This window comes from Gymnogyps californianus, chromosome 3 (assembly GCF_018139145.2).
Source record: "Gymnogyps californianus isolate 813 chromosome 3, ASM1813914v2, whole genome shotgun sequence".
NCBI lineage: Eukaryota > Metazoa > Chordata > Aves > Accipitriformes > Cathartidae > Gymnogyps > Gymnogyps californianus.
The window spans coordinates 92449942-92465955 of record NC_059473.1 but is presented as its reverse complement, the minus strand read 5'-3'; the positions used below and the strand labels follow the sequence as shown (position 1 = coordinate 92465955).

General features: G+C 38.2%; 1 protein-coding gene across 1 annotated transcript in view; it reads right to left on the bottom strand.

Annotated features, from left to right (window-relative positions):
- IMPG1 (interphotoreceptor matrix proteoglycan 1) overlaps positions 1-16014 on the bottom strand; it is a 62579-nt gene that overhangs the window by 9057 nt on the left and 37508 nt on the right.

Genomic DNA, 16014 nt, shown 5'->3' with positions numbered 1-16014 from the left:
AGCAAAGACGTTTTTCTCCAATTGATGAACTCTTCCATTCCCCACGCACTAATTTCCTCCCAGTGGCCAATGAAAGTACTAAAGGAAAGCAAACACTTGCACTGGGAATAACCTCGACTGAAGGAGGTGGCAACTATCCTGTCCGTGGCATACGAGTTGCCCATGGATGTTCTTTGCGTCCCTTTCTGTTTCCTTGTTCTAAATCAAATCTTCTGCTTATTGTATTGCTGTTTTTAGGAACAAATGTACTTTTTCAGCAAAGAAAAGCTTAATATGAGATAGCTGTCTATTTTCTTGACAGTGTTAATTTAACAGCACGTACTAGCTCTTTGCTTCCTCCCTGCAGATACAATGCCTTGGTCTAATGTGGATTATTTTCTATATAGCCATATATAGCCCCATTCTGCTAAGCTGACCACACTTCTCGAAACAGCAAAGAATTGTTCTAAGGCACAGTATGTGGTTTTACTAGAATTAGATGCTTAAAAAGAATTTTCTCCCATCTGGTTACCATTTTGCATAAACTTATGTTAAGAGCTGCTACATATATATTTTTCCCCCTTTACCATTTCTTTTATTATGTATGTTGTAGTATATATATGGTGGTTCAGTGATAGTAAAGAGATAAACACAACACGTGCTAATAAAATAAAGTTAATAATATAAAAATAATAGTATAATATAAAATATATATAATATTAATATATATAAATAATAAATAATATCAATAGTAATAATATAAATAAAACACATAATAGACTGTCCAGTGGTTAAACTATTGGAGTAGGCTGTGAGAGCGCTAGATGTACTTTTTGGTTCTGCTTCAAACTCCTCAGAGGTCTTAAGAATACGCCTTTGTGTGGTATTGATCTCACTTCTAGGAGCATTTAAAAGTGAGATGCATCCTCTAAGCCAGTCATCTTTGGTCCCTTTTTAGTCAATAGAGAGACATTTATCTCACTTGAAGAAAACCATCCAAACAGATGCTGGATCTTTTGAAGTGCCTATATCTTTCTGTTGACTTCAGAACACACACGACGAATTTATGTAAGATGCCTGGTTTTCCCCTTACATAGTTTCTGTTATCTAAATCAATCTCTTCAGCTCCTTGTAGCATTATTGAGGTTCACTGATTTCTCTAAGGTGCTCAAGTATTAGACTGATAAGGACTATGGAAGTTTTTTGAAAAAGGGAAACACTTTCCACTGTGTCGTAGTTTCACACTACCAGCAGGGCAGTGTGGTTCTGGCTCTGGTGAAGGGCCAGTGAATTTTACTCTGGAATACCAGTGACATGGTGTTACTGGAGTGTTCCTCCTCCTACTCTCAGTTCTAAGGTTTTCCATTTGTTACAAGTGTTTTGCATGCGTTGGCTAACGGAAGAACTAGATTTTTTTTTGTCTGTTCTGTGGGGAAGTGAACTTCTAGAAATAATTTCCAAAAATAACCTGGATACTCTGAAGCAGAACTCCTCAGATAAAGCAGCCTGGAAAGATCATTACTGCATCTGCTTCTATTTATGCAGTCACTACATCAGTAACTAGTGCAAATGTTATTCTGTTACAAATAAATCTGTCTGAAAGCACAACGTATTTTAAGACTGTTTTTTAACAGGTATTGAGTAACAGATGCTAACATTGTATTTCAGGAAGGTGCTGAGGAATATCAGGCAAATTCTTGCTAGAGCAGAGTTTATCACAGCAGCAGTGCGTGTTCTCATAGCTACGCATGAAAGAACATTCTAGAAACCAGATGTGGACTACTCTGACAGGGGTAATCAGAGAAAGGACACCTTCCACATTTGCTGCTTTCTGGATGCACAAAATACTGCAAGTTTGTAAGGCAACTGCCTTGCAAGATGCTCCCCCTTTTTTGAAGACCAGGTTATTAGCTACTGTTACATGTTCTTGCAGGATTCCCCTGTTATCTTGCAGGTCGAAGTAGAGCAGTCATCAAAGACAGTTCCCAAACTGTCCTGGACAGCTGATGATGACGGACAAACATTTTGTTATACTTCGGCACATTGGAACAAATCAGTAGGAGCTGGGTGCTGCCAAGGTTTTCCAGAGACAGGTTTTAGGGGAGGCAACTGTAAAGCAGTGGCATGCCACAGGGGGTGCCTATTTTACCCTTAACACTATCTGGCTGATGGTAAGTTATTGAAGATCACTCATCTCTGTCAATATGTAGTATCCCTTTCCCATATTGGACAAGGCAAATTTTTATAGTCAATTTTGTTGCCTTCATGTGCATGCATGAAAATATCTTTCCCCAAGTGCCTCATTTTAACTGGCAGAATATTTGGAAACCAGAATGATTTAGATGACAAAAATTCCCACCTGATAAGAGACTATATTTCACCTATTTTGGGTTTGATATTTAGGGTTGAGTTCTAATCCCATATTTATCAGCAGTAAACTCACTGAAATCAATGGAACTGTGGTAGCATAAAACCTGAGCAAGTGAGATCAGGATATTTGGATTTGCCCTGAAGATCAGGAGTGCCCAGTCCTATGGCCCTTAGGGGAAAAGCTTTCTGCCAGATTATAAAATAGTTCCTTACCTTTCACATGACGAGCTCCTCCCACCTCCCTCCCACATCCCCAGTGGCTGTACATGACTTAAGTGTACAGAATAACAAGCGAGCTTAGAGTACTGGTCGTTCTGGAAAAGACTCTGAGGTACACTGCGAATATGAAGCATCTGTGTGGGATGCAGAAAACATCAGGACCATGAAGTGGGTGCAGCAAATTCCCATTAAATTCCCATTTAAACTAGCACAGTTGTACAGTCTCCTTTTATTTGTTGTGATATGTAATTTGCACTGCTGACAGTATAATACAAGGGCTACAGTCCTAATCCCTACAGCCCTAGAGAGTAGCCAAAAGAGAATAACAAAGAAGTGCTGTATGGAACCGGGGTTGTGCACGCAGGGTGTAACACCAAATGCTGCACGACAACTTGATGCCCGAATAGTTCACTGAGAACTTGAGATACTTTTCTCTTGTCATGTCCTCCTGTTTCTTGTGTAATCAAGGATATGGACAGACTAGAAAAACAAAGCCTAGTGATGTTCTCTGTTTACAAAGCTCTTGCTGTTACTTGTTATGCTGATAAGGAGTGAGAGTCACGTATTAGTTAAGGGAACTCAGAAAAGATTTCTTAGCATTAGTGCTTGAGGCATTAATGCAGGATGATCTACTGATGGGATGAACCTGCAACTCCACAGAGCAACCTTCTCTCAGCATGACAACATACACTTGAGCATATGATCATGATGATATTTGTTAGGTAGGTTATATTTTAGAAAGAGGTAACTACAGGAGAAAGAAGTACTGAAATGGCTTTGAAACTGCAGCAAGCATGAAGCAGAATAACCATACATATAGTACACATTTGGCATATAGCTGTGTATATGTGTGTGTGTGTGTGTATATATATAGGCTATACATAGACTATACAGGTCTTCTGGCATCCTCTTATTACAAGCACAGTAACTTAAAAGGCCTTGCGGGCATACCAAGATGATCTCTGTGCACGTATCACCTGTTTTCATAAGCTGCCAATTCTTACTTATCAGTCACTGTCTCTCCAGCTGAGACGCAGACAGTGACTGACCACAGAGGTGGCGTTACTCCCTTGCAACATGAAAGGAAACGGGCTCACCTAAAAGGCTGCTGAGCGCTTCCTGAAGCACAGCACCAGTCCCAAACCCAGGGTTACTGACCCCTTCTGTTGGTTGCACTTTGTCTAAGACGTGTCACGTTACTGCTGCAAGACATGCCTGCACAAGTGACATGTTGAGATCAGCAGTAAAATGATTTGCAACTGGTTTTGCCAAGCTTTTCCACTGTCTACATGAGACTGATAAAAATCAATCCTAAGGAGTTAAAAACTATGGATGAAACAAAGAAGACTTAGACATTTGGAATGAAAAAAAACCCACTTTGCACTTAAAATATTGGTTTTACATATAAAACTGATATATATTGGTTTTCAGACTAGATATAAGGAAGAAATTTTTTATAATGAGGATGGTGAAACACTGGAACAGGTTGCCCAGAGAGGTGGTAGATGCCCCATCCCTGGAAACATTCAAGGTCAGGCTGGATGGGGCTCTGAGCAACCTGATCTAGTTGAAGATGTCCCTGCCCATGGCAGGGGGGTTGGACTAGATGACCTTTAAAGGTCCCTTCCAACCCAAACTATTCTATGATGCTATATGCGCAGATATATATATAACTTTGAAATGGAACACAAAGTACACTTGAACTGGTCCATCATAAAGCAATTATTTGTAATACTTCATCCAGTTTGCCTTGTAGATGAGATTTTTACAGCAGAAGGCTAGAAAAAACACAGGCAATTATTTTATGAAACCTCTAAAAGCACAAACACTGAAGATTTAGACGTTCTTAGCTCAGCATATTTCATTTCAGCATACAGTTCGGTCTACAACACTATCATTGAGGTGCAGGGAACCCACAGAGAGCACAAAATAAGATGCTGAACTCAAATATACCCCCAGAGTAACCATATTGAAGGTTAAACAACGGCATGGAATTAAAAACTGCTGTTAGCAATAAAAAACTCAACTCTAACTCTCAGCCACCATTTACCCTCCCACAAAGATGTTCACTGAACTCCCCAGATGTTTTTTTGTATTACATGGACAAGACAGCACAATCTTGTACTGAGGAAAGTTTTATATCTAAAATTAAACTGCTGTTGGCAAAGATATGTAAACACTAAATTAAGAGGCAATTTCCTGGGTGCATCGCTACATTAAATCTTTGTAAAAAGAGTGCTGCATGCGGGCATTTCTTCCCCGCTGAAGGAGTAAAATACATAGATTTGACTTATCGGAAAAAATCAACTGCCATTTCAACAACTTTATTTTAGGTATCTAATTAGTTTGTCCTCTCATATTTTTTTAAGTGAGGATAACCCTCCTAATTGACCATGAATAAGGAATTATTGTTTGGGAAAGGTCAAATTGTCATGAAAAATTTTTCTAGTGGGTTTGCATTAATAAGCAGACCCAGAAGGTTGAACATTAAGAGGGCCTGGCATTTCATCTCATTCATGAGCTTAATAAGCGTTGACATTTCCTATTGGCAATGGACAAATTTTCCAAGTCCACTAACAGATATTGTTCTGTATATGAAAGTTACAGTATTACAATGTATATGTATATATTTGTACACTTGCTGGCTGAAGAAAATAACTGATGAAGGAAGAAGTGTGCAATTAAGAGATTGGTCCATAATGCAGGGTAAGAATCTCCTTACGGGCAGCTCTGCTGATATAAATACCAGATGGACTGGTACAGCAAGTAGCTGGATTCAAATTTACATATTTTGTTGGTGCCTGAAATGCCACTAAATCCCAAGACGCAGGACTGTTGTATACAAGTAAATTGATAAAGTGCCGAATTGTGTTTGAGGTCTTTCATTTTTAACTAGGGCACAAGTAAGATGAGGATTAAGAGAATTAAGGGAAGAGGATCATTAACCTAACGTGTCACAACAAATGTCTTGCAGCACATAATTACTGATTAAGTTTGCCTTTTTAACTGCAAGGCCAAGCCAGAAGAGCCAGAATGATCTATGGCTGTCAGTCTGTCTGTCTGTATGAACTCCTCAGAAGCCAGGTCCAGTGTCCAGTGTAACCAACAGAACTCCTTCTCCGCTGACTTCAGTGAACCTCATTTCACTGGGAGCAAACCCCATCTCTTCACCATCTCCAGTCCTAAAAATTCTTGTATCTCTTGACTTTTCCTCTTCCGCATCCTGGCTGAAAATTTTTGAGTAGTCTAATTTTTCACAGAGGAGCCTGATAGCCACAGCTCTAGCCCCAGTACCGTGTAGTGCTCTGTGTAACTTAAGAAACCTTCAGTTTATTCTCAAAATTTTCACACCTTGCAGCTGTGCTTCGTCATCATGTTCTCACCACCAAAGAAGCAAACAAATGTCATTCTGACATGATGTCACAAGAGGAGTATTTTGTACTCCAATAAAATACTACTTAGTAATGATAATCATCTCTAATTATAATTATTCTCAGAAAAATTCAGTTCTACCTTACCTCTGAAAACTAAGAGGATAACATAAAATTTGCAAAATCAAGACCCGAAAAGCTAAAACACTGCAGAATTCAGGGTTTTGAGCAACTATAGTTTACTAATCTTGTGTATGTTCATTATGAAAAAATCTTCCAAGGGTGCTTCTTTAGTCGGGTTCCGCACACTGGCATGTATTTGGTTACAACTGGACAATCTGGACAACCTTGTTTTACTGACTTCTATGCTTAGCTGAGTAATTTGACCGGGGCAACAGACTGTGTGCTTGATCTGGGACATGTTTGCTCCCAGAGTTATGACATGGCCCTCATCTCACTTTGGGATCTTTACCGTGATTCCTTTTTTTGGATGTCAGTAGTATCATATACTTCTGCAATGACTGAAGAAACAACTTAAAAGCAAAGAATTCTTCACTTGTTCTTCAAAGAAGCATAAAGATTTAGAGTAAATCATTAAGAACAAGGCCAAGGCCTGACTGCTTTTACTTCCATACAGAGAAACAATTCCCTTTATGGAATAGCTGTTCATTGATCCATCTCTGCCTGGGAAATGCAAGCTCCCTTAGGCTTCATGGAAGTCAGTCAGTAGCAAAAGGGAGTCACATATGCAGTTAGCAATTTCATGTGTTTGCTCACTGTACCTGTAAGAGTCCTCTGAAATATCAGTTTCTTGTGCTATTACAAATTCATTTTTCCTTTGATTATCATTTTCACATGCATTGGCCAAGGCATGGCCGAAAAATAGTAATTCAGCTTGCCATTTTCTGTCTCATTAAGGACTTTATTTACTTCAATTAGCTATCTGCTAATAGTTTTCTCAATAAAGCTTTTTGCATGTTTTTTGAACAAGACCTTTTCTTTAAAGCTTTGAATAATGCAATAAATACATTTAATATATTATTTTTTAAAACTTTTTCAGCTTGAGAGTAGTCATTTAAGTACAACAGTTGGACGTATAATAGATATACAATTAATTAGGTAAGCTTACTTTATAGACCTGTGTCAAATTCATATACTAAGAGGTTTGACTGACTGTTAAATTTTAATGACTGTCTTTGGCATTCTTATGTTTCAGCAGTTCTAGAGGATTAAGCATTTCAGAAACACAGAAGTACTTTGAACGATACAGGAATAGCTGGTGTTTAAAGCATCCCCAAAGCTCTGAGTAGCAGTGTTTGACTTCATTTTGCACTGAAACTATGCAATGGAAATGGAATGTATCTGCGGAAAAGAGACTGGAGAGCAGTCAGTGATAATCTGTTAAACCCGGGTCTGAACCATCATCCCACTACAATCTCTCCACTGACTTCAAGAGCTGCTGCATCTGGTTACAGTGACTGTTCTGCTTCTCTAAGTTAAAACTTGGAAAAGATGCAGAAACATCCATTTGCCTCAGCACTCTTCTGACTACAGCAGAAGAAAAGTCAATATTTCCATATTAATTGCTTTAGGCAGTTAACAGTATTCACACTCGTAATTAGGGGATTATAAAGTTGGATGTTGAGGCAGTGTTCCTGCGTTTTATAAGAATACTGTACAGACAGGTGTATAATTAGATACCTTGTATGGGCAGTAGGTCAGTGGTAGGTTATTTCCATAACATGACAAATCACTTTTTTACTGTTTACAAAACCTTTATCTCATCTGCTACAGAGATTGCCAGATAAAATGACATACTAGTGCTCAAGCGCTCTAAAAATCAGTTTTCTGATTAAAATCCTTGCTAAAGAAATGCTTCAACTGAGATTAGAATACTCTTGTGAAGTAAGGGAATTAGTAAGTACATTTACAATGAAAATATGTTAAAAATGCCAGAGGCCGCTGTGACTATTATTTGTTGTAAGCTGTTTTGTATTGAAGTTCTGCACTATTTGCTACCGTGGTAAAATCATATTAAAATATATCTTAAACAAGATACCATGCTAAACTGAGAAGTCTCGACTTGATTAGTATTCACATCAATGAATTAAATAGAGAAGCAAAACGAGAAGCAGTGAATTTGCAAATATGAATACACTTCTGCAAAGGAATGGAATCAAAGGTGAATAAGAAACATCTCGCTTAAAACCATATCTTCCGGAGGTTTAACAGTTCTTATTCCCATTGTTGACTGTTCTACAATTAAATTTGAAAAATTTATTTCATGAGTTTAAAATAATGAAATCTGTGTGAAAATAACCTAAAGCTTTACAAACAGCTGGAGACATAAAGAAGCATCCATCTAAACTTTGCAAATACTCCTGCATGCCACTGCAACAATTTTGGAGCACCCCAAATGGAGAACCTGGAATACTAGTTTTGATTTATTTTACTTTAGAATGATTATAAACAAAATCTGACAGGTTACAATACCTATCCTTCAGAATTGAAAGTACCCTCCAAATCCCCGCCCACTTTCTCTATTTTTCTCAACTGTGTGATAGGAAAAAAAAGAGTAAATTTCGGTAGGTGATGGGACCATCAGACGGTTTTGTGGTATTGAAGTTTATTATTTTGCAAAATGGTAAAAACAAAGTAGAAGTCACACGATATAAATTCAAGTAATGTGTTGACCCAAGGACCTAAAACCAGAAAAGACAAACATGAAATTAGAAAGTTAAAACCCGTGACTCTCTTAAAATCTTGTCATCATATGAGCACTTTAAAACTTGCCAAGAAAAATGAAAACACTGAATACACTTTTTTTTTTGTATATACTATATAGTCACTTGTATATGAATATCATGGAATTAATGGAATGAAAGTCACAGAATGAGGAGTATTTTATTCTTCTAAATTGTTGTGCCTTGGATGTAGGTAATCTGATTTTTCTCATAGTTTTGAAATGGAACAAGTGGCTCTGTGTGAGAGAGATGGAAGGAGATATTTAACTGGGAAGATCCTGCTGGTTTTACACTATTGCATTGTAAGAATACATTTCAATTTTAGTGATACTGATTACAACTTCGGGCCAGATGCCTTAGCGCTGACTTGGTTTGTTAAATCCATCCATCATGGTTGGATTCTGAATCCGAGCAGCTCATACTAGCCAGAGCACTGTTGTCAGGGAGCAGGCAGTTTAAATGTTAAAACTGGAAATAACTACACAGTACAGTAAAATGAATCCATACAGCCTTCAGTTGTATGTTTGCTTTGAAATTCCCTAAGAGACCTTCATATAACACTGGGGTTATATGACATATGACTTAAGACACACGCTAGTTTCTAAAAAAATGACATATAAATAAATATTTGGGCTTGTTCTCACATAAAACATTTGGAGTAAGGTACATGGATTTCATTTAACTTTTTTAACTGTTGTTGAGTAGCGGTGACAATACAAAGATGAAACTTTATTTGTTACTGTAACAAAAAGAAAGAGTAACTGCTCATAGAACTTACAGATATAATGGGAAACTAAAACAAGGGAAAAAAACCTAGTTAGCTGTCCATAAACTACCCTTCTCCCTCCACATGAAAGAAATACTAAGTATAACTCATACTAACCTTACAATAGTTTAAAAAGAACTTGTCAATAAGAGGGGAGAAAACTGGATTGCAGGAAGAAAAAAATTTTTTTTGTAACTGCAGCTGATGCTGAGTGTATTCTCTTCTGCCCTGCCATGTATTGCCAGCAAAATTGTCTGTCCTGATGCTTTTGGGCATGCATTCACCTCAAGCCACATTACTTTTTTCTTTATTGGAGCTTTGCAGTATCATGTAGGCATATTGTGAAGTTCTTGAAGAACTGTTCAGCATAATTTTGTTTTTTATTGTTTCACTTTAGAGTGTCAGTTAGTGCCTGATTCTGAAATGGGGAATAGGATATTTAGTAGGGATGAGAATGGAATTTTGGGCTTATCTTAATGATCTAAGACAAGCCAGGTCTTCTGCCACTGCTGTAGGCTACATATACATTTAGGGGAAAGGACTGAAATGTAATTCTGCTGCAGTATTTTTCCAACTTCATTCCTTCTGATCTCTAGAAAAATAAATCAAACAACAGCAAGTTTTATTGAAAGGTAAATCTTAGGAACTGAAATCCTCAAGTATGAAGATGCCATTCATGAATAATACTATTTGTTTTCTCAGTCAACCCCTGGCGGGTTTTGCTATGCCAACAGTACCCTCCTCCCACTCTGCTTGAAAGCCTGTCATTCCAAATTGCATGGCAATAAAGATGGTTATTAAAGGAATGTTTGGCCACATATAAAATTTTGACTGTAAACTCAGTTATCTGTTATTGGCACTACTATTCTACAAGTATTGTATTCTACAATACTTTAATTAAAAAAAAATCCACCAGCTGGGGAAGAATGAAAAAGAAACCTAAACAAGAAACAAATTCTTTTGCATCCAGGCTTGGTTTAATTATATTCTTACTGATGCTCATAATGATCTTACCATTCTACAGAATGAAAGTGAAACTTCTGCTTCCTTCTAATTTACACCTGGGTATCATTGCTTGAAATTGTGTTTATTCCTTTCCTCTACATATCTTTCTATAAAGTTATATTGAGAAAATAATGTTAAGAACTTATTGGAAAAAATGCATGGTGTCTTCAATCAGAAGTCAGAACTTTTTTTTTTTCCTTTCTTTTTTTTAAATTGCAACGTGCAAATATATGAGGTCTATCCTGGCAGGAGTTTTGCACATTCTAGATTTTCACAAACACAAACCCCATTAAATTTAGTATAAACATTATTGCAAATTTGCCTCCATTTAAGATTTTTATGTATTTTTGTTTGTTAGTGTTAAATACTATGGCATTGTCCTGGTTTCGGCTGGGACAGAGTTAACTTTCTTTTTAGTAGCTGGTACAGTGCTGTGTTTTGGATTTAGTGTGAGAATGATGTTGATAACACTCTGATGTTTTAGCTGTTGCTAAGTAGCGCTTATCTTAAGCCAAGGACTTTTCAGTTTCCCGTGCTCTGCCAGCAAGCAGGTGGGCAAGGAGCTGGGAGGGAGCAGAGCCGGGGCAGCTGACCTGAACTAGCCAAAGAGGTATTCCATACCATGGTCATCCGGGTGGTGAGCAATTGCATTGTGCATCACTGGTTTTTTTCTCCCCCCCCCCTTCTTTTGTTGCATTCCTTTTCATTACTATTATTATTATATTTCATTATTACTATTGTTAGTATTATATTTTACTTTAGTTATTAAACTGTTCTTATCTCAACCCACGAGTTTTACTTTTTTTTTTCCTTTGCTTTCCTCCTCCTCACCCCACTGGGAGGGGAGGGGGAAGCGGCTGCGTGGTGCTTAGTTGCTGACTGGGGTTAAACCACGACAGGCATCTTTCAAACTGATGAACAAGCAGCTTAAATTGATATTAACATCAGGGCCATCTACGTGAGGCATCTCACGTATGGCCAAGAGAATTAGAGTTGGAAGGCCAAGCCCTCTCTGTAGATAGAGATATAAAACTCCATCCAGAGATGTGATTCAGAGCACCCAAGTTACAACTTGCCTATAATAGTCTAATGCAGGTGGCATGAACTATCCCCTAACAAGGAACTGACTATTAAAAATTCCAGGCTGAGCTCAGATGGCCTTTCTTACGCTGGAAGGATACTGAATCCTCCAAAGAGAGGACTGTAATAATTTTAGAAAATCAAAATTTTGGTACAATTTGATCATAACACATTATTTCTCAAAGCTAGCATTTCTAGCAAGACCAAGGATTTTTAATGAGTGAGGGAAATGCATTATTTAGGGCATGTTAGTCTCAGCAGTGCCACTTTACCTGTTACTTGTTCCAACTGGACTATATGACATGTAAACTTCATTAGTTTCATTCATTTATGACCTGGCAAAGGGTAATCTTTCATCCCCAGCCCAAAAGCCTGTATTATTTGTTTTAAAATATTTTTCTTATTTTACTACCGTATTGGTCACAGGCTTTTAAATAATTTTATTCAGGGCATTAATATATTAAAGTTATTTGTGATACTGACTCTTCAAATTCTGAACTTATTCCTGCCTTTTTGTATTCCTTTTTTGTTAGAGGATTAGAACTACTGTAAACATGCCTGAAGACTGTAAACTTCCTCAAAGAAGTTTTTAGCCCTTTGGTTCTAAAGAAAATTTGTTTTCTGGAACAAAGTGCAATTAGACCACACGCAGCAACAGCTACATGTCCCTCCTGGAGGGAGAGCTCCTTCATGCACACTAACAAAGATGGAGAAGAAATATGGGTGGGTTGTAGACTTGTCAGGTTACCAATGTTATCATATGGCAAGTACTCCATCCCTCCTCTCCTCTGAGTCTCTGTAGCCTTTGTGGCTGCTCCTGTCTTCCTAGGCAGCAGGCAAGAGAACACCCATTTTTCAGCTTTAGATCTTGTCTCTGCACACAGGCAGAAAGGTTTGGTTTTAGGACAAGATGGGATCTGAGACTGAAATGTATGAAAGCCTGTATTACATACGTTACGTCTCACTCATAGTGGAGGGTTACCTGCAATGAATGAAAAGCTTAAGTTTTGACTAGTGGAGTGATTTTAACTCGGCAGTATTATGGTGAATTTGGAGGGAGGGAGATGATTAGTTTGGAGTGAAATAGCATTGAACATGGAAGGGGACAATCATCAGGGGAATGCTAATTACAGGAGAAGTGACAGCATTTAGGAAACAGAGGTACCAAAAGATGGTGAGCTTTGAGAGCCTAAAAGGGTGCATGTGAGGTACATGAGAATGAGAATGAGCTGCAGGAGGCAATGGAGTTGACTAGCAATATACAGTCATGACTGTGTGAGAGAGAAACCCCAAGTGTGTGTGTAGAATATGAGCATCTGGTCCAGGTGTGCACATGTGGAAACAATGGGATAGCAATGTGTGCCTGTGTCTGGGGAAGAGACTTCAGAGTAAAAAGTATGAGTGAACAAGCGGCAGAGCACTGAGGTGTATCTTCCTGCTATCTATAGAGGTGGAGAAAGAGGTGTTACATTTTTTCATTTTACAAGTGGCTCAGAAGATTTGCCTCCGGATAAGCAAATTTTCTTAGTGGAAATAGAAATTGTTTTCTGTACTTCACATAGTAATGAGTCATTGAAATTACCAATTGCATATAAAGTAAAGTTTCACTTGTTTTGGTTAACGTGCATTTATATTGTGTAATTGGGGAGGCATAAGAAACCATATTTGAAGGAGGTAAAGCTTAACCTTAAAGTAAAACTGAATGGAAGTGATTGGATAGCTTAATAATTTAAACAAGTGACGTGTTAAATTGGGAAAATAGTGCTCTGTTTCTCTTATACCTTTTTGCTTGGATTAGTCATTTCATTTTAGCATTTTTAAGTAAGTTTTGAGGACGTGATGCAGGTTTTGTTCTATTCAGGTTGTTCCTGGTTTTCCCAGCACAGAGACAGCTGAGCAGCAGGCTATCATTAAATTTTGGCCATATGCTAATCACTTTAATATGTTTAGGACTTTTCAGGATACCTGTAGTACTCCGAGTACACAATTCTAACTTTAACACAACAGTGAACATACTATGAACTTTTTCTTAAATCTGACCTATCCTAATATGAGCCTGCTGAAACTTTTGCATTCAGCCTCATCTTCAATTCACAGATAACTTTTAGGCTAATCAATATTGTGTATAATGCTTGAGCAAATGACATAGCTAGACCTACCTGTTCACTTCTCCAAGCATCAGACTGAAGCAGCACTTCCATGAAAAGCATTCTTTGCACATCTGAAGCAGCAAGAGACAAGTGAAAGGGCACAGAGAGAAGCTGATGGGGGAGAATGTTGAGAAAATCCTGTCAGTTTACGGTCAAAGAAAACACAAGAAAAACAGAAAAACATGCAAGGAAACAGAGGAGTTCTTACCCTGTATAACCACTGATGTGAAAAAACCGGTGAGCATTCCTGGCACAAAGAATGGGTGAATTCCAATTCTGGGAACATCCGGAGCAGTTCTTGCAAGAAGTAATGGGGTTTTCTTTTCCATGACAATGCTGGTTATGCCAAATAGAAAGCTATGCTAAGCACAGATGGTGCTTAGGCAGCTGGAGATGAACCAGAGGCAGAAAGAATCCCCAAACATCCAGAAAACTGAGTTTTTCTAGAGGTTGCTTAGAAATCGTAGTAAGGAATGCATAACAGAATTAACACTTGGGCAGGAGGAAGATATTAAAGGGGACCACTCACAACAAGGCTATGTGAATACGAGAGCAATTATGGAAATTAATGAGGCTTTTATCAGTTACACACACAGAGATGTGACCACCGTCTACTCCTCATCAGTGTTTTTTTCTCACAGAAAAAACTCTGTGATACACCCTCCAGATTCTTCTTCTCTCAGTCTCTTTCTTGAGAACTTGAGGATGATCCAGGCTGGTGAGACTGAGATGTACTACAACAGAATAGCTGAAGTATTTTACTGCTAGCTTTATTTTGTCTTATGCTTCTGGAATAACTTCTCCAGAAATAATGCTTCCTCCATGATGGTCAGGATTTTGGGATAACCATTTACCTGGATTGTATAATTTGTTAGTAGCTACAACTAAAACAAATATAAGTTAGAATTCTTCTTACTGTTTAGGAAGTAAAAGTGTATCATTATTGTTGTTGCAGACTTCAAGAACTCTTTTATCTGTTTATACATTTGTTTGCATTTGTTTTACTGCTGAAATTTTCTTGGGTTTTGAAATAACAATCTGTCTAATACGTTACACAAGTGGCTTCCTTTCTGAATGGTCATGCTGTTTTACGTAGAGTCACAGGAAGACTACAAAGAGAGGGAGAAGAAATTTAACCATACAGAAGATATAGTGATGAGCTAACTCCAGAGAGGAAAAACATACGAAGAAGAAAGAGGAATGCTAGAGAACAGTGAACAGGTATCATCTCAGACAGTAGAAAAAAACAGGGGTTTTGCACTGGTTGTAAATGGAAAATGGAAATAGCCTAGATTTTGAAGGTGCTACAGCAAAGAAAAACCTTTTTGAGTAGTCAAATGTTTAAACCATGACATCTGATCCAGGCATTTCAGAACTTTTCAGTAAGAGGTCTGGAAATTTGTACCAGGGTTTTTCTCTGAATTCTATTGTGAAATCTCAAAACAGAATTTGAAATTCAAAGGTCAGGCTTACTTTAAAGACAGCTTAGCATCTTCCTACTCAGTAGTTCTGGGCTACTTCAAGGGGTGGAGTAACTGCCATCACTGTCTGGCCAGCACGGCTGTCTAATCCTCACTGGCCTGTTCTTCACTGCCCATGGACAGCATCACTGTCCAGAACGAGCACAGTACCATCAGAAAGAAGCTTCACACCGGCTCCTGGCTCATTCCTCCCACTGGCTGCCCAAGCCTGACAAATCCTATCCTGCATGGCTTAAAAGGACACCCCTCATTAGTTTGAATCCTTGTCCCTCACCTGTTTTTTACTCTCCTTTCCCTAGATGTTGTATGCAGAACTTTCTGTATATTTGTGTGTGTGAGGCTGAGTCTGATTATCTTTTTGGGAGCTGTGAAAGAATTTTTTTTATTGCTTTGCTCAGTGACCTCAGGTAGGCACAAAGTAGTTGGTGTAGGTTGTAGACATTCAATGTTCAGGAGTCTGCAGTAATGTTCAGTCTGTAGTTGCACACACGTGATAACCAATGCAATAATGACCCTCTGTGAAACATATAGCTGATGGGGATACCTAAAAGAATCCCAGACTATGTTATTTCTGGTAGCCAGCTCTTCCTTTCATGGTAAAGAGGAGTGAATTCAGGGTTCTAAACATATGATGAAGAAAATTTGCTCCATCTTCTGGACTGTAGGGTGAGGAAATGGCTGGAAATTAATGTAGCAGAATTGCAGGCAACTGTTTAGACCCTAACCCTCTGTCCAACCTCATACAGCACTAAGTAGTTCCTACTGTTTCACACCAGCAACAGTTAAAAGGTTGTTTTTTTTTTTAAATATTACTAAGAAAAGTGGCTATGAAATGCAGCCAGGCACAAA